The sequence below is a fragment of the Hypanus sabinus genome, unplaced genomic scaffold, assembly GCF_030144855.1.
Source record: "Hypanus sabinus isolate sHypSab1 unplaced genomic scaffold, sHypSab1.hap1 scaffold_2393, whole genome shotgun sequence".
NCBI lineage: Eukaryota > Metazoa > Chordata > Chondrichthyes > Myliobatiformes > Dasyatidae > Hypanus > Hypanus sabinus.
The window spans coordinates 1-25,629 of record NW_026780512.1 but is presented as its reverse complement, the minus strand read 5'-3'; the positions used below and the strand labels follow the sequence as shown (position 1 = coordinate 25,629).

Here is a 25,629-nt window from a genome sequence, read left to right as displayed (position 1 = left end):
GACTTTCCTCAGCCTTTGCAGAAAGTGGAGACGCTGCTGGGCTTTCTTTGCTATGGAGCTGGTGTTGAGGAACCAGGTGAGATTCTCCGCCAGGTGAACACCAAGAAATTTGGTGCTCTTTACGATTTCTACCGAGGAGCCGTCAATGTTCAGCAGGGAGTGGTTGTTCCGTGCCCTCCTGAAGTCAACAACCATCTCTTTTGTTCACATTAGGAGACAGGTTGTTGGCTCTGCACCAGTCCATTAGCCACTGCACCTCCTCTCTGTAAGCTGACTTGTCGTTCTTGCTGATGAGACCCACCATGGTCTTGTCATCAGCGAACTTGATGATATGGTTCGAGCTGTGTGTTGCAGCACAGTCATGGGTCAGCAGAGTGAACGGCAGTGGACTGAGCACGCAACCCTGGGGAGCCCCCGTGCTCAGTGTGATGGTGTTGGAGATGCTGCTCCCGATCCGGACTGACTGATGAAGATTAGGTTCTTGATTAGGTTCTAATCAAGAACCTATCAATCTCCAATTTAAATATACCCAATCACTTGGCCTCCACAGCGGTCTGTGGCAATGAATTCCACAGATTCACCAATCTCTGGCTAAAGAACTTCCTTCTCATTTCTGTCCTAAAGGACGTCCTTGCATTAGAAAGACAGAAACATAGAAATATGGAAAACCTACAGCACAATACAGGCCCTTCAGCCCACAATGCTGTGCGGAACATGTACTTAACTTAGAAATTACCTAGGCTTACCCGTAGCCCTCTATTTTTCTGAGCTCCATGTACCTGGCCAGGAGTCTCTTAAAAGACCCTATCGTATCCGCCTCCACCACTGTCGCCAGCAGCCCATTCCATGCACTCACCACTCTCTGCGTAAAAAACTTACTCCTGACATCTCCTCTGTAAATACTCCCCAGCACCTTAAAACTGTGCCCTCTCATGCCAGCCATTTCAGCCCTGGGAAAAAGCCTCTGACTATCCACACGATCAATGCCTCTCATCAGCTTGTACACCTCCATCAGGTCACATCTCATCCTCCATCGCTCCAAGGAAAGAAGGCCGAGGTCACTCAGCCTATTCTTTTAAGGATTCTGGGGTTGTGCTAGGCACGTGGATGACAGAAAAATGGAAAGCAATGTCAGGGGCAAAGATTAGATTGATCCTAGAATAAATTAAAAGGTCAGCACAAAATCATGAGCCAAAGGGCCTGTAGTGTTCTACTGTATGCTCAATTTTCTGTGAACAATTGGAGGATCTCAGTGTGCTGAGCAGTATCAGTGGGGAAAAGGAATTGTTGTTGTCCCTGGTTGAAACCCTGCGTCAGGCACAGAGAAAAGGTTCCTTCAAATCACTATCTATGTCTGTTTGTGGATGAGCCAGCCTTTGGTGAAACACCCACGATATTCTTTCTACATCAAAGGTACCGTACCGTAACTCTAAGCAGAGGAAGGTGCCCTTTGCCTCAGTTTCCATTCCAACACTGATGCAAGGTCCTGCAGTTCCATCAGCGCACAGCCAGGGTTTGCCTTGCGCTGCGGGATTGTGTTTTCTGGGGCCGGCCTTAAGCCTGCCAGACACTCAACGCAGAGAGGCCTTAGGCCGCTTACTTCTTGATAACAGTCTGCATGAGAAATTTCGAATTATCCAAACATAGCCAAAGTAAATAAAATGGTACTGTTTACAAATGGAACAACTTTGATTAAGAAGAGGAGGCCACAGTCTGCACATGCTAGTGACTAAATAGTATTAGTCTAAGCTGGCTTTGAACCTGTGTCCCTCTGGTGAAAGACCACTGCTACCTAGTTACACACTGCAAATCCAAAGTCTACTGCTGCTTTTGATAAAAGGCAAACTGTCTTTAGTGTATACATGAATTTCTGGCTTGCAATGTGATTTGGCACTTTTAAACACATACACCAATATTCAAAGCAAACAGAAATACCGAGGGACCTTTAATACTTGGAACTGTATTCTCTTTAACACTTCTTCCCGTGAAGAGCTGATGGAATATTTCTCGAGAATGGAGGTGGCAGAATGTGGGTTCTTTAGTCAGGAGAAGCCAATGATCAGCAGTTAAGAAAAGGCAGGTGTGGAGGGCAGGAGGGTGCTGTGAGGTCGTGGGGTTGGTGAGAGGGAGTTTATTACAAGTACTGTAGATGTGTGCTTGGTGTAACTGTTCATCCAGATGGCTTGCATCACTGAAACTGTAGAGGGATAATTACTCTGCCCGGAGGTCCTCACTTTTTCATCTTGTTCAGTATTTCATAAAGGACTGTCAAACAAGTCGACCGTAATCGATCCTGGATGTGGGTATGTTAACAAACACAGTGCAAAACATGTGTCCTTTTGAAGTGGCTGCTGGTGACTCTCGAATTCTCTGTTTCTGGATGCCATTCTTTCAGCTGAATTCCTCTGGTTTTTCTTAACTACAGTGTACAGCACAGCAGCTGGTCTATCTGCCCCATATGGCAAAAGCACCCCTCATACTTACAACTTTATTCATTTGACGCTCAGAATCATGCACATAAACTAGATCATTCTAAAGCGATTCCCCTTAGCCCTTGAAATTTTTCAGCCCAGTCATGTAACATGGAGCGCCAGTGAAGTTTAGAGCTGGCCCTCTAACCATGATACAGATGTCTTGGTGTTACCCTTTTCACAAGGTTTGTATTAACAAGATGATACTCTCTGTAAGAGGCAGTTCATAGACTCTTTGGGGTCACAGATTTCCCATTTGTCTTTAGAACTAACTAGATTTTCTTTCTCATTGCTTAGTAGCAGTAGATTCCAGTTTTCAAACATTAACCATTCTGGGTTTACCCACTAAAAACCGTCGGATATCTATTCCTCTGAGGGCAGGTTGAAACCATTGAAGGAAGTGGGGGAAGGCTATCATTAGGCGCCAAGAGCTTTTGCTCTTTCTCCATTTTCCAGCGAGTTTCCACGCAAACTTCTTTTCCCAGTTTTGAATTTGCAAGTTAATACTGAATCTGCTTTTATCATCTGTTCAGGGGGTGCATTTTGCAGGATCCTGTGGATGCAGTGCGGTTCGTGTATCGTATATGATAAATCTGTTGTGGCCGCGTTCTCAGTGACGGTTTGGAGCCCATCACCTGTGGCAAAGAATAACTCCACTTGGCTACTTTAGTAATTACTTATCAGTTGTAACCCTAAGGGGATTAAGAGTCAACTAAGCCTGCCTGAAATGCAATCTCCTTGCTAACAAATGTTTGTGCATGTACATGAATGGGTGCATGTGTGCTGAATGGCTGAAGAAAAAATTAGATTTGGTAAAAGTACATGAAAAATCCAACGAAGGAATAGGTCAGTTCAACCGGTTCCTTTTGTAGGACTGGCTATCTATTATTTCTGAGCCTGGTATTAGAAATAAATTGAAACTACATATTGAGCCAGATAGATTCTGGGTGCTCTTCATCAGTTCAAACGTAGTAAATCTCTACCCCATCACATTGTAGCACAAGATTCCTGTGGTAGCAATAATGAAGCAGTCACCTCAGTACACGTACGGTGTAATACATACAAGGTTTGTTTTTTTTATCTGAAAGATGCACAATATTTCAGGTTGGCTACTGATATTTATTCCTGTGGAATTCCTTTACAAATGGAATGAATTATTGTTCATTGCTGGGGCCCCAGTTTGCATTAATGATTGCAATAGAATCTGTAACTACGCAAACTATATGCAGGTGAAACTAAACACGAATAAGTATTTAAAGAAACTGGATGGAAAATGATTTGCTCTAAAGAAAGAAGTCTAAGCTTGTAGGTAGGTTCAGCAAGTACTTTGTCAAATTACAATGGAGCGAATGAAACTGAAAAATGAATATAATTTGAATAAATGAATAACATCTTCTCCTCACTGGCGATCAACACTGGTGCACCTCTTGGATGCCTGCTTAGCGCACAACTGTGTAGCTAGGCACAGCTATCTACAAATTTACTGACGACACAACTATTGTCAGAATTTCAGATAGTGATGAGGAGGCATACAGGAGCAAGATAAATCATCTGGTTTAGTAGTCATACAGCAACAACCTTGCGCTCAACATCTGTATGATCAAGGAATTGATTGTGGATTTCAGGAAGGGGAGGTCGAGGGAACAGACATCGGTACTCATTGAGGGATCAGCGGTGAAAAGGATAAACAGATTCGTTCCTGGGAGTCAATATCTCTGAAGATCTATCCTGTGTCCAGCATATTGATGCAATTACACAAAAGCCTGACAGTGGCTATATTTTATTAGGAGTTTGAGGAGTCTTTTGTATGTCACCAAAGACACCCGCAAGTTTTTAAAGGTGTACAGTGGAGAGCATTTTAACTGGCTGCATCACCATCTGTTATAGAGGGGCCACTGCACAGGTTTGGGAAAAGCTGCAGAAAGTTGTAAACTCAGCCAGCTCCGTCATGGGCACTAACCTCCCCAGTATCAAGGACACCTTCATAAGGTGATGCCTCAAGAAAGCGCCATCAGCCATTAAGGACCCCATCACCCAGGACATGCCCTCTTCTCATTGCTACTATTGTGGAGAAGACACACACTCAAAGTTTCAGGGACAGCTTCTTCCCCTCTACCATCCAATTTCTGAATGGACAATGAACCCATGAACACTACGTCACTATTTTTGCTCTCCTTTTACACTACCTACTTAATTTTTATATAGATTATTGTAACTTATGGATTTTAAACATTATTACTGCTGCCGCAAAACAACAAATTTCATGACGCATGCCGGTGATATTAAGCATGATTCTGATTCTGATTTGGAAACAAACTATATCTTGGTCATTGTGCATCCTAAATACTGTCAGTATCTGTATCAAATGTAAAGGGGAGATATGTTCAAGGCATGAAGGAATTGCAGAAAAAAAGCCGTGAGGCTGGTCCCCTTAGCCAAATCTAAGCATAGGTGAAGTTGTAGTTGTGGTAGGACTAAGAACAATAAGAACCAGCTAGATGACGTCAATGAGGAAAGGGGCAGGGTCAGTTCAATATGATTTTTATATTTTTCTCCCTGCCACTGTGATTGAAGCTTCATCCTTTGTTTTTTTTACCAAACAGAACAAAAGTTAACAGAAAAAATTATTAAAGCATACTGTCTATTCTTTTCATAATCCAACAGATTTTGTATAACCATATAACAATTACAGCACAGAAACAAGCCATCTCGGCCCTCCTTGTCCGTGCCGAAGGCTTACTCTCACCTAGTCCCACCGACCTGCACTCAGCCCATAACCTTCCATTCCTTTCCTGTTCATATACCTATCCAATTTTTTTTTAAATGACAATATCAAACCTGCCTCTACCACTTCGACTGGAAGCTCGTTCCACATAGCTACCACTCTCTGAGTAAAGAAGTTCCCCCTCATGTTACCCCTAAACTTTTGCCCCTTAACTCTCAACTCACGTCCTCTTGTTTGAATCTCCCCTACTCTCAATGGAAAAAGCCTATCCATGTCAACTCTATCTATCCCCCTCATAATTTTAAATACCTTTATCAAGTTCCCCCTCAACCTTCTATGCTCCAAAGAATGAAGACCTAACTTGTTCAACCTTTCTCTGTAACTTAGGTGCTGAAACCCAGGTAACGTTCTAGTAAATCTCCTCTGTACTCTCTCTATTTTGTTGACATCTTTCCTATAATTCGGTGACCAGAACTGTACACAATACTCCAAATTTGGCCTCATCAAAGCCTTGTACAATTTTAACATTACATCCCAACTCCTATACTCAATGCGCTGATTTATATAGGCCAGCATACCAAAAGCTTTCTTCATCACCCTATCCACATGAGGTTATTTTTCCTGAATGGTGCTTGATTACAATCGTTCCATGTAATGTGAGAGAATTTAAATGTAAGTGATGAAAACACAAGGACACTGGATTGAACAGAGAGTTTCCTAAGAGAGGACCCGTAACCTGCTTGCCAGCAGTGTACTGCAGGTACTGTCACCTTGAAAAGCATCTGTTTTTAGAGTAACTGAGTGCCAAGCCTCGTTAGACATGGGTTTTGAAAACAGTTTTATTTGTATGATAGGCAATTATTGGATAAATCCCTTGCATTGTTTGTTGCTGCATTATCCAGACCTGCTTTCTATGTAGAATTTGTTGAACTGGGGGGCCCTAATGATTGGCCTCTGCTACGTTTAGTTGCGTGGGTAGAAAGTTGCTGAAGGTGGCATTTAACTTGTTCTTGAAAATTACACAACAATGGCCTGGTGGTATTTATTGTCTATGATTGTTACCCTAAGGGGATTAAGAGTCAACTAATCCTGAGTGCAATCCAATGCCTTTGCCGGCGAGTGAGAGAGTGAGAGAGTGAGAGAGTGAGAGAGTGAGAGAGAGAGAGAGAGAGAGAGAGAGAGAGAGAGAGAGAGAGAGTGAGAGAGAGAGAGAGAGAGAGAGAGAGAGAGAGAGAGAGAGAGAGAGAGAGAGAGAGAGAGAGAGATTACATGTAAATCACAACATGGAAATAGGTTGTTGTTTACACTTTGCAGCAGCAGCAGCTCTAGTTCCATGTGCTGCCTGTCTTAATGCCTGAAAACTTGTTTCACCCAGCACTGAGCAGTTATTTTACACACTGATTCTGGTGGTACATGCTCCAAGTACCCAGTAGAGATGTTCTACCCCTCCTATTCCTCCAGCATTTATTACTTTAATTGTTCTCTTACCCTGGAGCTCGAAAGATATTCCTTACCATTTGCTTTGCCCCATTTTACCATAACCTTGAACACATCTATCAGACTTCTTTTTAATGCGCAAGGTGTTAATGAGATGCATCCTACACTGGTATGCCAAGGGAAGTATTCATGTATACTTTTATAGGTGACTCTCACATTCAGGAGATAGTCGACCTAAATCATAATCTATAGTGTTAAAAACATTGGAATGAAATATAATAATTTTGTTCTCCAGTCCTGCTGGAGGGTGTCGGCTCGAAACGTAAACTGTGCTCTTTTCCACAGATGCTGCCTAGACTGCTGAGTTCCTTCAGCACTTTGTGTGCATTGCTTGGATTTCCAGCACCCGCAGATTTTCTCTTGTTTATATCTGGTTTCTGCTCATCTGGAGTTAAATATTCATGAGCACGTGTCTATTCGCAGATGCCCTTCAAAACCAACTTTTCATTGTATTTCAATTTAATTCAAGTTTAATTGTCATTCAACCATATGTGAATACTCGTGAATACAGCCAAAGGAGACAGTGTTACTATGCTATAACTATTTGCCACTTATATTTATGATCTGGATGGATTACACCCGGGCCATAACAGCAAAATAATACAGATGGTGTTATCTGGTGAAATCCCTCTCACTTATTGTGTGCAATGTTGTAGGGAGAGTGCTTTGACACACAATCATATCCTCTTGTCCAACTGTATCAACTGTTCTTTCCCTTTGCCTCAGGTCCACCACAAATTTCGGAGCGGGTGATCAACCGCCAGACGGTGAGGTTAGGTCGAACGATCAAGCTGCCATGTCCGGTGGAGGGAGACCCACCCCCACTTACCATGTGGACAAAAGACGGGCGCACCATTCACAGTGGCTGGACGCGGTTCCGAGTCCTCCGACAAGGTCTGAAAATCAAGGAAGTGGAAGCTGAAGATGCTGGGACGTACATCTGCAAGGCTACTAATGGTTTTGGCAGCATCAACCTCAACTACACACTCATTGTGATCAGTAAGTACTAAGCAAAACAGGAAGCTTCACCTAGTTCAGTTGTCCGCCATTAAGGCGAACCGTGGCATTCATTTTTCATCTGCGTGTTCCAGCTCGCCTCGTTAACCTCAGCTGCATTATTCTGTACTTTGTAGTCGATTACTTCACAGATGCTGGCCAAAGTCAGCTTGAGGTCCATTTATCACGGGAAATCAGGGGAGCTATCAACCTCAGAGTAAGGTTTTGCCTTATGGTTTAAAATGGGCATCCATCGCTAAGAGCTCAGGAAATGTAGAATGAGCTTGAGCAATAACAATTCTGCTCTGCATCAATTAGTTACTGCTCCTTTAAGGATTAGAAGGAGGGTAAGGCTGCAAATTGTTCAGAACATAAAAAAGCCTTGACCTCACTTTACAAATTTTAAATTTTCTATGCACTCCATTTTTTTTGTATTATAGCCGCTGCTTTGAAAAGTACATTAGTAATCTTGATTTGTCGAGTGTGCAGTGGACATTCTCTCCTTTTTAGGTCACACCCACTTCCACAGCCAAATTACATCCAACAAGAATTTAACTAATCATATCCCTCAGGCTACCAGGAGAGAAGACCAGTAAGCTGTCCATGATTGGTGGAATCATCCCACCTGTTACTTCGCTGGTTTTAGTCTGTTTGTCCAGTAGTGCTCTTTGGGGTAATCTGGGGCAACAAATTTACCTGCTGGAGGAATGTGATTCCTGATGGAGGGTCTCGGCCCGGAGGTTCAACTGTTCATTTTCCTCTATAGATGCTGCTTGACCTGCTGAGTTTCTGCAGGATTTTATTTTTGTGTGTTGCTGGAGGAATTCATTGGGCTAAGCAGCATCTGGTGGGGGTGTGTATGGGGAATGGAATTGTCAATGTTTCAGGTTGAAAGCGTGCATCGGGACTAAGATTGGAGAGGTGAGATTGGTTGTACAAAGAGGAAGGGGGGTAGAGGGTGCCACAGGATCCTGAGGTGATTGGTGGACTGACGAGGGGTGAAAGGTGATGGGCAAGTACTGCTATTTGCTGGCGGGTGGAGTTGGGAGACAGTGGAAGGTGGATGATAGGGATAAACGGGAGCCTACTATCTAGTTAATTTAGCAAATATCTTTATGGTGCTTTAGGATTGTAGTTGGAACAAGATTTTTAGAGCACTTGTAAAATAACAGAATCAATCAACAGTGCTTGTGCTGTAATGCTCCTGGACTTGATCTAAAACATACTGAAGACTCACATAAAAATACTTGCTTAATCAATTCATTGGATCTTGGCATCACTAGAAAGGCTGATGTTTAATGTCTATTCCAAGTGGAACTTAAAGTGAGTGGTTATCTGAGCTATTTCAGCAGACAATTAAGAATAATTTCAGTCATGGTGGAATGGTGGAGAAGACTTCATGGGCCGAATTGCCTAATTCTACTACTATGTCTTATGGTTTAAACTATGTTTTTGTGAGTCTGGGGTTATAAATTGGACAGACTAAGTGAGGATGGCATAATGGGTTGGGTGAAACAGGTGGACATTCATGGCATGCCCATAATGAATAATAGCTAATTTTAAATTTCAAATTTATTTGTATTTAATTAGCTAAATATTAATTCCTGTTTGCCATGAGGGAGATGTGAATGTATATATTTGGTTTCATTGGTTGAAACCTCTAGATTACCATTCCATCACAATGGTAGTATATTTCCATGGGGGGGATGGTTGGGGGGTTTGTCCATAAGACAATAAGGCAGAGAAATTAGGCCCTTCAGCCCATCAAGTCTGTCAATTCCTATCTCCTCCTCTTCTGCATCTTGGCCTCCTAAATTAAAGGCTTCAGCAATGTTCGTATTAAGCTGGAGATTCAGTTAAGGTGAGAGGGGTAAGATTTAATAGGAACTTGAGGGGCTACTTTTTCTACACAAAGAATGGTCTCTATGTGGAATGACTTGTCAGTGGAAGTTGTTGAGGCAGATTCAGTGACAACTTATTGACAGTTGGACAGATACATGGATAGGAAAAGATTAGAACTTAGGGACCAAAGGCTGGCAGATTGGAGTAACACGTATGGCCACGTTGGTAGGCGTGATTGATATGGACAGAAGAGCCTGTTTCCATGCCGTATGACTCCAGAATTCCCACATATGGCAAAGTGGAGCTGGAGTACACCTCATCTTATTCCTGTTTCTTGGTCTTTGGCCACTGGATAGGTCAGTAAATGGTGATGTTCATGAATACGTCGAGCAGGGATCGGCATAGAACAGCTCCCAATAGCAGGTCAGATGCTGAGCTCTGAAATTCAGCTCAGGGGCTTCCGAAAACTGCTTGTTACTGGGCAAGTTTTACTGCGACATAGATAATTTCTTTCTCAAATCTTCACGTTCTCCCTGTGATGTGGGGAAGGAAAGACTGGAATTAAAGGAACGTTTTGGTAGATATTTAAGTTTTAACAACTAAGAATCGTATTTACTTTCATGGAAAAATGCAGAAGGCATCTTTGCAGTTGCAGTTACAAATAGGAGCTGTGGTGACATTGTTATTTGTGTTGCAAGAAATGACTCAGTGCTGCACTAACACAGAGTTGTTATGTTACTGGCTTTAAGCCCTAAACCAAAGTACGAATATAAAAGTGAAATAGGATGATTTTGGATGTTGCCCTGGAAAAATGACCAGCATTAGTCCCTTAATCTTTGCATTCTAGAGAGCTAGCTACATCACAATCAGAAATAAATGTTCTATAGTTCTGCTACACTTGTGAATTAGAAACAGGTTTATTATCAATGACATATGCCACAAGTTCTGTTTTGTGGCAGCAGTTCAGTGCAATACATACAATAAGAAATCTATAGTAAGTAAATAAATAGTGCCAAAACAGAGGAAACTAGTGAAGAAGTGTTTATGGGTTCATGGTCCGTTCAGAAATCTGATGGTGGGGAGAAGAAGCTATTCCAAAAATGTTAAGTGTGCACCCTCATGGTCCTGTCCCTCCTCCCTGGTGGTAGTAATGAGAAGAGGGTAGGTCCTGGAAGGTTGAGGGCCCTTAAGGATGGATGCTGCCTCCTTGAGGCTGTACTTTTTGAAGAATGTTGCTGTCTGTAAGGAGTTTGCATGTTCTCCCCCTGACCGAGTGGGTTTCCCCCACTGCTCTGGTTTCCCCCCAAATTGCAAAGACATATGGATGAATGGGTTAGTCGGTCATACGGGTGCTATTGGGCAGTGCAGGCTTGTTGGGCCAGAAGGTCCTGTTACTGTGCTATACCTCTAAAAAATTGTCCTTGATAGTGGGTAGGCTGGTGTCAATGTTGGAGTATTTACGACATCCTCCAGCTTTTCTCAATCCTGTGCATTTTCGTCTCCAAACTGACAGTGATAGCAACCAGTCACAATACTGTCCATGGTACATCTGTAGAAATATGCTTGTACCAAATCTCCTCAAGCTCCGAATGAAGTACAAGTGCTGTGAGTTGGACTTATTGCCAAGCAGTGTGATATTCAGGATGAATGAGCAACAGTCTTATTGAAAAAAGGGCTTCAGTTCAATACTATACTTGCACAGGAGGCACAGTGAAATAATTTGTAATGGATAAATCTTTGTGGACTGCAAGAATTTAAAATCATGTTTCAGTAAGTGAAAGCTTTTCGAGAATATTTAGTCAAATATGATTTCTATGTGTTTGTAGTTTGGTTTGGATTACTTAAAATAGCTAGATCAATCTCAAATTCAGCCCACACGATTTATTGTTTCACCTCTCCAATTAATTATATTTGCAGGCAGTAGTCAATTCCCATCACTATCACCACCATTTTAATAAGGATTCATGAACCATGAATTGTAATAAATTTCTGCTGAGACTAACAACCCCTAATCTAAGTGACTGTAATATACTCTGTTTAAACTATACCTTGAGGCTATGGTACCTGTGTAACCTTTTGAATTCTCAGTATTTGTTCCTGCTAAGTGGCTTGTTAACTTGTCTAATCTTCTGCTACTGAGCAAACCGGGCTGCCCTGGGATAGGTGGTATTTTCTGTCTAGTTGACTTAATTTTATTTACTGCTTGGTAATTGAGGGCAAGTCCTTTCAGGTCAGAGTTGTTCTTGGAGAATATTTATAATTTTAAAATCTAGTTTATTCCCCAGAGCCTAAGAAGCCACATAAGGCAAGGCCCCTGACCTTTACAACACGGTGGTCTTACATTTCCAACAAACACCACTTACTTCTTTATCTTTAGAACCATATAAGATAGGCTAGTTGGAAAAGTGAGTTAGCACTTTTTCTTCAGTTACCGGACTAGTGTCTCACAGAAAATGGAACAAGTTGCAAATGTATATTGGACTAAAATGTTTTCTGCAGGTCTGCTTTGATATCTATTAATTCACTTCATATTGTAATATATGTGATATGATATGTGAATTAGCCCTCATTGTCAATGTTGAGAAAATTCACCACATTGGCATTTCAGATTTAATTCTGGATTTGTCAAAATGAATTAATTTTTTTCATTTGTTGGAGGCATTGTTTGGAGATACAACTATTTTGTGAAATAAGCAAGTAAGTTGTTGGTAGCACTCTTTTTATAACTTATTAAAAAATGCATGCTATCTTTTAAAATTGTTATTTCTGCCCAGTTTTGTCCTCTTTTTAAAAAGACCTTTGACCCATGGGTTAATAAGTGGTTGGTCTACAGGAGTGGGGTTAAGACAAAGCAACTAAGGGACTACAGTGTCTATTGTCGTCTAGGCCTTGTAAGCACACTCATGTCAACACATGTTTTTAAGAAAACTAAAATTGGGGAGCGTGATTCCAATGCAATATCAGAATATTGCCTAATCTTGATATTGCTTTCTATATCATTGTGTTGTATATCTTTTATATGCGATGGTCCCTAAGGCATTTCCCGCTCTGTTGTGGCATGGATAACTGGAGTAATGATACCTTATTTCCACCTCATAGAATGTTACAACACAGAACAAGCCAGAATAGGGAAAATGAGAATATAGCCCATCACGAATGTGGTAGAAAATTGTTTCCGAATTATTATACATCTTGCATGGGGGAATATCATGGCTACCATACATGGTGTGCTACAACAGTTACAAACGTAGGATCCTAAGTATAGGATTAATAGAACATTCAAAATTGTGAATGGCACCTAGTTTGCATGTTTCAAAAAGTTCTTTCTGTTCCTAATCAAATTAGCCATAATGTTTTTGAAAGCTGGAGTAGGCTGCATTTGTGTTGTGGCGTGGAGACACATTGGCTGAGACTGTCCGGGGAGGACATTAAACACTTGTGCTTCTTTCTGAGAGACATCCACTCCCTGCCTTTGGCTGTCACTGTTGTTGTCTTTTATTTATTTTCTGCGTCTGTAACAGTAACGAGTGATTGTTACTCCATTTGCCGTGATGTGACACTGAGCTCCATTGCTTTGTTTGGCTATTCCAGGGCAACATATAACTCAGTTTACCAACTTGTGTGGCAATCTAGGGGTGAGGGAGTAATTGCTTATACACGTGTGTGAAATTGGAAGCCAGCAAAGTTGGATGGCTGAAAGCTGCCTTTGAAGTATCCATTAGACAACACCTGGAACCATAAATGGACTTCAAAAAAATCGAACTTAACATTGGAAATTTAACCACCATACACTAGAGGAAGAAAGAAAGGGGATCTGGGAAAAATTATTTATAAAGAGCAAGTTTACTATCTGGAACAACATTGTTTACAAGTAATACAATGGAACCAATCAGGGGTTTTGAAAGGGTGTCAGATAGGAACCCCTGGGTCTGCTTCACTTTCCCTTTCTTCTGCAGTCCACTTCCCTCTCCTTTCAGATTCCTTCATCTCCAGACCTTTACCTTTACCACCCACTTGCTTTCAACTTTTAGCTAGCCTCCTTCCCCTTCCCCCACCTTTTCATTCTGGCATCTTCCCCCTTCCTTTCTGGTCTTGAAGAAGGCTCTCTTTCTGCAACATCAACTGTTCATTAGTTTCCATAGATGCTGTCTGACCTGCTGAGTTCCTCAAGCATTTTGTGTGTCACACCGAATTTCCGTCATCTGCAGAACTTCGTCTGTTCATGACTTGAGAAAGATGCAGAGTTGGGTAGTTGGGGTGGGGGTGGTTGGTGAGATTCTGCAAAGATCCTGCCTGCAAACACGGACAGAATGGCTTCCTGTGCAGTCATGATTCTGTAATTATGACTGGTTACTCTCTCCCAACTTACCTTGCCTGCAGAAATGCGTTGAGACTTTTTGAACTGAAGGACAAGCACTACAGCATCAATACTATCATTTTTTGTACTTAATTTAGTAATACCCTTACTTTCTCAACTTCATTGCCAACACCAATAGCTTCTTTTGCATGTTAATTGTTTGTCGATCTTTGTTTATGTATAGTTTCTTCATAAATTATTTTATACTTTTTTATTTGCCTGCAAGAAAATGAATCTCAAGGTGGTATATGGTGACATATAGGTACTTCGATCGTAAATTTACTTTGACTTTTGCTGGTGTTTGCCCAGGATGACAATGCAACATTCCCACGTTTTTTGTAAGGAATGTGAGTGGTGATGCGGATGCAAAGTTGCCGTAAGTTAATCAATCAAGCTAAGGGACTGAGCAATAACTGTGCAGAAGGATGAAGTTAAGTACATCAGTATGGAATACTTTAAGAGATGGGAGAATGGGAAATTTTGATATTCCAAGGTAGCTGAGTTCCATTGTATCCTAGTCACTGAATCTCAAGTTGTGGGTACAACAGGCAATTAGGAAGGCAAATGTTTATTGGCCTTTATTGCAAAAGGATTTGTTTCTTAATACAAATACCTAGAAACTTATTGAGATCATGCATAAGTATTGTGTACAGACATGTTTTCTTTACTTGAAGAACAAATTACTTGACAGAGGAGGAATGCAACAAAGATTCATCAGACTGGAACCAAGGGTGGTGGGTGCTTCATATAAGGAGAGATCGAGCAGTCTCTGGGCCTCAGTTTTGTAGAGTTTAGATAACTAAGAGGTGACCTCATTAAAATATCAAAAATTCTGAGAAGGCTTGGAAAGGGAGGTATGACAAGAATGTTTGTCCTGGCAAAGGAATCTAGAAGTGAGGGCTACAGATAAAGGAAGGGCTATGTAATTCTCCCCTTGGGGATGGTGAACCTTTGGAATTATCTACCCCTGGATGCCATTAAGTTAATTCAGAAAAATGATTGATTGATTTTTTTCTGGATATTAAAAGAATTTCCGAGGCTCTGTTCTGTGCCCAGAACACAAGTGCAATTATGACAAAAGCATGGCAGCACCTTTACTTCCTTGGGATTCTGTGATGATTTGGCATGGTATTTAAAACTTTAACAAACTTCTATAGTTGTATGGTGGAGAGTATACTAACTGGCTGCTTTACAGCCTGGCATGGAAACACCAATGCCTTTAAATGGAAAGTCCTACAGAAAGTGGTGGTTATGGCCCAGTCCATCTCGGGTAAAACCCTCCCCACCATTGAACATTGTCGCAGGAAAGCGGTATCCATCCCACCACCACCACCACCAACCCATGCTGTCTTCTCACTGCTGCCATCAGGAAGAAGATTTAGTAGCCTCAGAATTTACACTGTCAGGTTCAAGCATAGTTATTACCACTCAACCATCAGGCTCCTGAACTGGAGGGAATAACTTCACTCAACTTTACTTTCCTCAACACTGAACTGTTCCCACAACCTATGGACTCACTTTCAAGGGCTCTTCATCTCATTTGCTCAATGTTCCTTGCTTACCTATTATTATTTATCTTTTCTTTTTGTATTTGCAGAGTTTGTTGTCTTTGCACACTGGACGTCTGCCTTGTTGATGTGGTCTTCCATTAATTCTATTATGGTTATTGGATTTATTGAGTATGCCTCAGGAAAATGAGTCTCAGGGTTCTATATGATGACATATATGGACTTTGATAATAAAATTACTTTGAAATTAGAATTGGGGAAAATAACAGGAAAATAGTTTTTGAGGTAGAAATTCATGATCTTGTTTGCTAATGGAGCAGGTTTGAGGGGCCAAAGAATCTACTGCTCCAATTTGTTATGCTCTCATGCTATCTTCCACTGGTTCAGGGGCATTTGAAGATAGTCTATCACTTTGGGTCTGGAGTCACGTACGGACCAGAATGACTACAGTGAGGAAATTTCCTCCCCAAAGGACAATGAGATTTGTATAATGACGCACAGTGTTAATTGGGCAATTTACAAATTTTAATTTCACATTATTTAATTAGTTAAATTTAGACCCAAGAATTAATTGCGAGTTTGGATTTACACCTCCAGTGTGTTAGTCAGGACTCTGGATTAGCCAGTTAGAGTCTTAAGCATTTTTATGAACCAGAAGTGTTTTCATTCCATTACTGTGGGGATCATTTAGCATTGATAATATGAAATTATACGCACAAATTGCCACATTTCTCAATATATCCCTTCAAGTTACAGTTTAATTTAGAAGGCCTATTCCCAGTAAGAAGAGAGAGCTTTGTCAGCTGGCTGCTGTAAGTTTATACATTGTGCATGGGAACCGTGGCTCGATCCAAGGATCACCACTAAGACAAAGCACAAGCATATCCGTGCCCAGATCAGAGCACAAAGTGAACCTGGACAAACAGTCTGGCAACACTGGAGAAGAAGTGCAGTAGGTTTGCAGATGACACAACAATCGGTGGAGTTGTAGGTCATTAAATAAAAGATAGCTTATAGAAAGACATTTATATCAGCTAGAAAATTGGGCAGTATTGCAGCAGATAGAATTTCATCCACACAAGTGTAAGGTAATGTACTTGCTGAGGTGAAATTCTGTTTGGAAATATAGAGTAAATGTCAGGGACTTTCGAAGCATTGGATGTACAGAGAGATCTTGGGGTACAAGTCTAGTGGCAACCCAGGTGGACTGGGTGATAAAAAAAGGGGTTTTGTAGACTTGTCATTGTAGGCCAAGGGTTTACGTATAACAGTTGGGACGTCATATTTCAGTTGTACAAAATATTGGCTAGACATCACTTAGTGTATGGTGTATAGTTCCGGCTGCCACTCGTTTGGAAGGACGTAGGGGCAACAGAGAATGCAGAATAGATTCAGCAGGGTGTTGCTTGGCATGGAGGATTGTAGGTAAAGGAGATTGAATAGGCTGAGTTTACTCTCACTGTAATGAAGCTGACCCTGTGGAGGTTTATATTAATAATAAACAACAATAATAATCATCATAATAGATAGGATAGATAGACCTTTTCCAACAACCTAAAACCATATAGCACAGATTAATGATGCATTTAATGATCTGTGGGGTAGGTTTTTCCCAAGGGGCAGGGTGGGGGAGTATTTGAATGAGCTGCCAGAGGACGTCGTACAATTAGAACATTCAAAAGGAATTTGAGCAGGTACTTTGAAAGGAAAAGAGCAGAGGGATACGGGAGAGCAGAATAGAAAGTAGTGAGGCATCTTGGTTGGCGTGGACAAAGTGGGCTGTAAGGGACTGTTACTGTGCTGTACATTTCTTTGATCCTGTGAACTGGAAGCCAGAGGTTATCAATGCTTATTAACTCTACATTGTTATCGGTAGTCGAGGAGAAAGCCTGGAAGCAGAAAATAGAAACTCGAGTAAAGAACAATGTATTATAAAGATGAATATTTGCTATGGATTGAGAATGCTTTTTTATTTGCAATCTTACCAGGGTTCTTAGAGCAACTGGATGGTTAACTATTTCATCAAAGAATCACATAATTTTAGCAGTGGCTTGGCTTATTGATGGCCACATTTGCAGCACCATATAAATCCTGTCTTTCTCTCTCTATCTGGAACCATGAAGTGGTGTGAAGAATTTTTTTTGCAATGTTAAAAGCCACACAAATAAATCTCATAGTTACATTGAGTGCCAGATCAGAGAGTGTGAAAATTCCATGACTATAACAGATTTTGGTCTTCATTCCAAGCAGACATGCACAGCAGCCAAGTGAAAAACATTTTACTGGCAGTTTAAAGACCATGGATATAAACACACTCATCCTGGAGGGAGTGACAAAGTGGAATTGTTCATATTAGTTCTGCTTCTTTACCGCCTGAGAGATCCATAGTACTCCCGGGAAAACAAATGGAAAGGGCTTTTATATGGAAATAGGAATTAGTGGAGACTATTCGATCCACCGTGCTTATGGTCATTCAGTGAGATCATGTCTAATTTGTGACTGTTCCATAGATCTGACGTTGTCCCATATTTCATGATACATTTTTCAAAATCCTATCAATCTATGATATATGATTAAAATAGGACCTAGCATCAGTTTGCTGAATAATTTTATATAAATTTTACTCTTAGTATTCTTCCTTAATTTTACTCCTGAAGGATTGATTTCTACTCCAAATCCCAAATTTTCCTGGCAGCACAATTTCTTTTTCTCTATTCACATCATTATTGTCCCTTGAACTCTGCAAAACTTTTGATCTCCGCATAACTTTCAAAACTGTAAGGTTCTAGTTTATACATTTTCCTTGCAGTTTAGGTGTCATCTTGGTGAATCCATACTCACCCGCTCCAAGGACTAAATATCCTTCCTTAATTGTGTTGCTTAGAACTGTTCATTGTTTTCCGGGAGTGGTCAAAGCAGAATTGTTTTTTTTCCCATTTTGCACAACCTCTAAAGATTTTAAGGATTAGCTTTATTTGTCACATACGTATTGAAAAATACATAAAAATGCATTGTTTGTGTCAAATCAAATCAGTGAGGATTGTGCTGGGCAGCCTGCAAGTGTTGCTGTGCTTTTGGCAGCAACATAACAAACATAATACTTCATTGTGCTCAAATCCTTTAACTAAAAAAATCTTCATTTCATTAGCTTTTCTTTAGCTATTGTCTGTCTCTGTACCATGATATTTTAACTATTAATCTAAATTATGTTTTCCAATGTACACTTCTTTCGGATTTCCAGAATTTAGAAAATAATCTGAATTGCAGTCAATAACAGAGTTACTTTCTTTGCAAATTGTACTGCAACTAAACGAGAAATGCTCAGGATAGATGAACAGCCAAAAGTTCCTGCTGTTCCACTCTTAGTGGCATAGAAATAGTTTGACATTCACAGCCTCAGCCTTGTAATTCCTGTAATCTTCATAGTAGATTCAAATTAAATCTGTCCCAAATGTAAGTCTTGTCATTTCTAGTGAAAGCACTTATTTAACTGAATGGCAATTTGATTAGGCACTGCCCATTGACCTATTGGCCCATTGATACCATTATTTTACTGTTTCAAGGGCAGCATCTCACTCTTAAGGTTATAAATTGGGCAGCAGATGTTTCTTAACAGTTAGTTTTATTTTTAAATAATTTCCTTCTGCTTCATTGTCTCTCACTTCTCCCTTCCTCCTCTCTGTCCTCACCTTCCACTCTCCCCTTCCTCCTTTTCTCTCCCCTATTCCTTCTCTCTCCCCCTTCCTCCATCTTTCTCTCTTTCCTCCTTCCTTTGGGCGTCCCCCTTTCTTCCTTCTCTCTCTCTCTCTTTCTCTCCTCCCTCTTTTCCTGTCCTTCCTTTAATCTTCTGCCTCCCTACTTCCTTCTCTCTCCCTCTCTCTCTTCTCTCTCTTTTTGCCATCTTAATTGAAAGTCTATCATTTATTATTTTTATTGTCTTCCTACACCAAATTTGACATTAAACTCACCCGTACCATTTTGAAGTTCCTTTTCAATCCAAGGTGGTTAATTTTGAAAACTTCAGCTTGATGGTTAATGAGACACTATGTTGTTTCCTCAGGTCTCAAATTTCCTATAAACCAGGAAATCCACCTTCTTAAATTTCTGTTCCAGCAAGTTAACAACAAAAAATATGTGAAAATGTAAATGCATAGCTATGATGCAGTTAGATATCTAACCACAGCAAAATCTGGACCGTTAACTTTCTGACTCCAAGCTGTGAGCATTAGTGGCTAGGCAAAGACTTTATTACTCATTCCCACTGGCTTTGTGTTGAGTAGTTTGCTGAGCGCTTTAAAAAGGAATTTTAAGAGTCAAATGAATTGCTGTGGGTTTGGAGTTACATATAGACAAGTTTCATTAAGAAGAGCAGACTTCCTTCCCTGATAGACATTAATCAGACAAATATGCCAAACCAATATTTCACAGTCATGGTTCATGATCAGATAGTATTGCACAATTGCATTTACTTTTTAATGTAAATTCCTTTGCCAGACAATGACTCAAACTCACTTCATGTTGATAGTCCAACACTCTGTACACTCTTTGGTCAATACACATAGAATAAGAGTCAGGTTTATTATCATTGATAAAAATATGTAGTAAAACTTGTCATTTTGTGGCTGCAATACAATGCAAAACATAAAAAAATACTATAAGCTGCAAAAAGAAATAATGTAAGTAAGTAATGCAAAAACCTGTTGCAGTCTTGGGCTCTGCACCTACTAGCGGAGACATGGATGCACGTAGTAAGTTATCCTTTTTCAGGTAAATTCACGGTGAGGTGCTAAAGATCAGAGATGCCAATTCCAGCAATGACTGCAGCCAAAAGAACTTTTACCAGGTCTAAAGTGCTGAATCTAATGGAAGCAGGGAGAGAGAGAATAGATTACGTGTTAGCAGAACTCTTAAAGCAACATAACATTCATGAAAAGAATGATTCATGAAACAAAGGTAGCTGGAAGTGCTTGGTGCAGAATTTACTGGTGATGGTTAGATCTTTTTATGTAAGGAACAGCTTTGATGACATAGCTGTATATTCACTCTTCTGACGTATCTATGTTTTACAAGTTTTGTAGAAATAGACAATAAGACCCTAAGAGATTGGAGCAGAATTAGACCATTAGGCCCATCAAGTCTACTCTGCTATTACATTATGGTGAACTTATTATCCCTCTCAACCCTGTTCTCTATCCTACTCCCAGAATCTTTGACATCCTTACAATCATGAGACTATCAACCTCCACTTTACATATACCCCATGACTTGGCTTCCACAGCCGTCTGTGGCAATGAATTCCACAGATTCACCACCCTCTACTAAAGAAATTCCTCCTCATCTCTGTTGTAAAGGGACGTCCTTCTAGTCTGAGGCTGTGCCCTCTGGTCTTGGTGTCCCTCACTGTAAGAAGCATCCTCTTCATGTCCACTCTATGTAGGCATATCAATATTTGATAGGTTTCAATGAGACGCCCCCCCCCCATTATTTATATTACAGTTTCAACTTAAGGGAGTTAGACTGCAAATGATGGCACAGAGTTGAGCTTAGAATAGAATTGCAGAATAATGGTTAATTTAGTGGGCCATTTTCTGTTCATGGCTTAGATTTTGGCCTTGAAAGTGTTTAATTATAGTTTTGCCTGCAATTGATGGTCAATAGAGGAGAAAAACAGAGCTTAGTGGGATACGGGCTGAACACAGGAAATTGGGACCAGCTGGGTAGGCACTGTGGTCAGTACAGACATGTTGGGCTGAAGGGTTTGTATTCATGTTGTATTGCTCAATGACTATATCTCTTCACCTCTAGTAGATGTAATCAATAAGTGGATTTCAATTCTCATTACAGGACAAAACTCGTATTATTAGTTCCTAGCTACATTTAAGACTGGGATTGTTAGTTTCAGAAATTGCAGTTTAGACTGTGGATGTTGGATTGCGGCTGTGTTTTTTTTTTGTGTTTGCTTTATTGATTCCTGTAGTTATGTATTAGCCCTGGGAAAGTTAGAATCTATGTAGTCTGTGGGATTTTTGGTCTCTGCAGTTACAGTTTAGTCTGGGATTATACTGTAGCTCAGTGCAGTTATGGTTTTTCTTACCTGGGTACCTTAGCATCCTATTAGATTGACTACACACACACACACACACACACACACACACACACACATCAAATGTCTGTGACATTAACTTATTAGGTCTCACTTCATCAGAGGTACTCCCTTTGTTCAGCCCATCCATCCCCTTCCTTCTCTGCTGCTGTAAGCCTATTTCTTTTCCCCTTTTCCCAGTTCTGACAAATGTTCTCAGACCTGAAAGGTTAACCGTTCCTCAGATAAGGTGATGCTGTGAAAACAGCTTTTGAGGCATGAAATGTGTCAAACTTCCTGAATTAGGGGATTGCTGAAATGCTTGCCCTTTGGGAGGAAGGTTTAAATAGTTAGTTTTCTAATAAGGATGTAATATGCTTTTTATCATCCAGGTGGTCTATACTGTTTCACGTTTGTGTGTCAAACATGGCTATAAGGACTTTAGATACAACACTGAGGTATGTCATCTGCAGAAATTCTCTGATGACTCAGAAATAGTTGGGTGCATAAAGGGAGGACGGGAGGCTGAATACCGAGTCCTGGTGGAGGACTGTGACATCTTCAGCTCAGCATCACCATGACAAAGGAGATGGTGATGGATTTTAAGAAGACCAAGCCTGCACTGCTCCCAGTTACTATTGATGGTAAGGATGTGGATGTGGCAAGGACCTACAAGTACGTAGGGGTTAACCCGGACCTCAAGACTTGAGTGAAGCACCAATGCAGAGGCTGAGTATAAGAAAAGCTAGAGTCACCCCTATTTCCTGAGGAGACTGAGGTCCTTTGGAATATGCAGGCCTCTCTTTCACAAGTTCTACCAGCCTGTTGTCACCAGTACAATATTCTGTGTGGTGGTGTGCTGGGGCAATGGCATTAACGTGGGTGATGCCAACAGGCTCAATAAACTGATTAGAAAGGCTGGCTCTGTTATAGGAGTCAAACTGGACACACTGGAGGCTATGATAGAGCAAAGAACCATACGGAAAATCCTGGCAATTCTGGACAATGTCTCTCACCCTCTGCAAATGATTTCCGTCTCCATTTCCAGTCCTCCCTGTTGGGCCGCATTGAAGATCCCAGGTATCTGCATTCTGTTGATGGCTTCTCCTGCCAGGCTCACCTTCCAGATTATCATCTCATTCCTCTCCCCCACCCACCAACTTACCTCCCCCCTCATCTGGTTTCACCTATCACCTACCTGCCAGATTGGAGATACAGGAACCTAAACACTCAACATTTAGAAACATAGAAAACCTAGAGCACAATACAGGCCCTTCAGCCCACAATGCTGTGCCAGTCATGTACTTACTTTAGAAATTACTTCAGCTCCATGTACCTTCCCAGGAGCCGCTTTAAAGACCCTATTGTATCCGCCTCCACCACCATCACCGGCAGCCCATTCCATGCACTCACCACTCTCTGTGTAAAAAAACTTACCCCTCACACCTCCTCTGTACCTTCTTCCAAGCACCTTAAAACTGTGCCCTCTCGTGATAGCCATTTCAGCCCTGGGAAAAAGCCTCTGACTATCCACATGATCAATGCCTCTCATCATCTTGTACACCTCTGTCAGGTCACCTCTCATCCTCTGTCACTCCAAGGAGAAAAGGCCAAGTTCACTCAACTTAAGGCATGCTCCCCAATCCAGGCAACATCCTTGTAAATCTCCTCTGCACCCTTTCTACAGTTTCCACATCCTTCCTGTAGTGAGGTGACAAGAACTGAGCACAATACTCCAGGTGGGGTCTGACCAGGGTCAGGAACTGCATCTTCCCCTCTGCCTGAAATACACATTTCATGACGTATGCCTGTAGTAACAAATCTGATTCTGATTCTAATAAGACTGGGATTGCAGGCCAGTTTAGATGATCAAAACTAATTAACGGCAGTTGGATTTGTTGCTCTTCAACATGCTGCACTCTGATTAGGTTAAAACTTTGGCAAATGTGCTGGTTTACTCAAACTATTTAGTCTACATGCTTGTCATTCGGAACAGATATGCCCGGAGTGATGGATTTTTATCGGATTTTACAATTAGCTGTGTAATGACGCAAACAGACAGCTGTTTCTAGTGACAAGAACAGAAACAAAACGGCATGAAACTATTTCCATAAAACTCAGCCACATGTGATATGTAACAAAATAATATTACCAAGGCGTGATGTTTTGAAGGCAGTAATTTAATCTCACAGGGTTCAAATGATGTTCATAAAACACTTGCACTTTGCCCTTTTGGTTTATGAGGTGACCCGAACCCTTCTGCTAGATTAATGCCGTTTAATCACTGCCAGGTATCCATTAATTTCTACATATACTGGCAGATTTACTGATAATCATTTGTAGGTTTGCTTCTAATCGGCTTGCAGTAGCTGTCTAGCATCGAGAGCTGCTCAAGACGTGCCTGCTCTTTACTTAGTGGGTCCACATTTCGACATCTGACTCTCAAGAATTTAACCTGTGGTGGATTGTCTGTGCGGTATCCGGGAAGAAAAACAAACACAAGAACGAATTCAAGTGAAGGCACTTTCGTCTCGGCCTCCGACAGTGGTGAGAGGGTCGCTTGTTTCGGCGGCTCACAAGCTGACTGATGACTGTCCGTACCTCGAGTGCGCCGTGTCTCAACAGTACCACAGTTCAGGGTTGCACCTGTTTATGATTTCCAGGAAAATGGGCGAGTTTTCTGACGATGTAAGTGTAGAAAGTGATTGCCCTTTCTCTCCCCATGCCCTGTGCCCATACCTGATAATGGAAACAGCGGCTGACAAGCGGATATATGGCTGGTGTCAATTTGAGGCATGCAGAGCATATGGATCTGTTTATTCCACAATCCTTTGCAGATGCTTGGGAGCAGAAGGCAGCTTGTACATCCGCGTGAATATCAAAGTGTGAGCCTGTCCATTTTCCTGATTGATTTAAGAGCCAGGCTGCGCAAAGCGTTAGGATTCCTGTCCCCCGTGATCAACCTCTACCCCCATACCCCCTCCTTGTTTTTGATCTGAGCGACAGAGGCAACCTGACTTACTGGATTTTAATAAAGTTCGTCTGTGACGTTGCTGGGGCTTCTGTGCATTGAGAGCTTGCAAACCTCTGGCTCACTTCAAGTAACACTTGTACCGCGATGAGCCGAGCGGCGAGTGGAAAACTCTCAGCACGTCGATGTGCGATGAAGCTGGCTGTGTCTCTGGCTGAAGAGGGCTGGCCTGCTAAACATTACTGTAACTGCAAGATCACTAAGCTGGCTGGTCTGTCCCTTATCCAGAAGAAATTTATGCAAAATAATTAGCATTCCAAAGGCAAATTCCAACCGGTCTTAAAATAGTAAATCCAAATGAAAGCTGACAAAGAGCTCCTATTATTTCCATGATTCACCCTACTCTTGTTGGTTAACGATTACAAAACGTGAAGCTTCGGAGTGACGGTGCTGTTGTCTGAGACTGTAGTTCATGCATTTCATGGAAGCCTCGGCAACCAGTGGCCACTTTATTAGGTACCCCGGTACACCTGTCCGTTAATGCAAATATCTGATCAGCCTGCCACCTAGCAACAACTCAGGACATAAAAGGAAACAGATGTGGTCAAGAGATTCAGTTGTCAATCAGACCACGCATCGGAACGGGGCAGAAATGTGATCTAAGTGACTTTGACCACAGAAAGATTGTTGGTGCCGGACGGGGTAGTTTGAGAGTCTCAAACACTGCGGATCTCCTGAGATTTTTACACATAATAGTCTCTAGGGTTTACGGAGAATGGCGCCAAACAAAAATCCAGTGAGCAGCAGCTCTGCGGAGGACAATGCCTCGTTATTACGAGACGGCTGAGGAGAACGGCCAGACCGGTTCAGGCCGACAGGAAGACAACGGTGACTCAAATAACCACAAGTTACAGCAGAGCATCTCTGAACGCCGGGGGGTTTCAATCCGGCGCACAATAAAGTGGCCGCTGAGGCTGCCGGTTCAACAGGTCGCTGCAGGATTGTGGCATTGTGGTGGTATCATTTCAATAGGACACAAAACCAAAATGCCAGCACCAGAATGTAGAAGCAATGCTGAGGCTTTATCGGTCAGACCACACTTGTGAGCAGGTTTGGGCTCCACATCTAAGGAGGGATGTACTGGCAATGGCGAAGGTCCAGAGGAGGCTCATGAAAATGA

General features: G+C 41.5%; 1 long non-coding RNA gene across 1 annotated transcript; it reads right to left on the bottom strand.

Moving 5' to 3' along the window:
• Nucleotides 1–6,436: 6,436 nt before the first annotated feature.
• LOC132387947 (uncharacterized) lies at nt 6,437–25,623 on the bottom strand. Its single transcript, XR_009510095.1, has 3 exons — nt 23,631–25,623; nt 20,094–20,255; nt 6,437–10,064 (listed from the first exon to the last, which is right to left on the bottom strand). It is a non-coding gene; the product is annotated as an uncharacterized LOC132387947 (long non-coding RNA).
• Nucleotides 25,624–25,629: the final 6 nt, after the last annotated feature.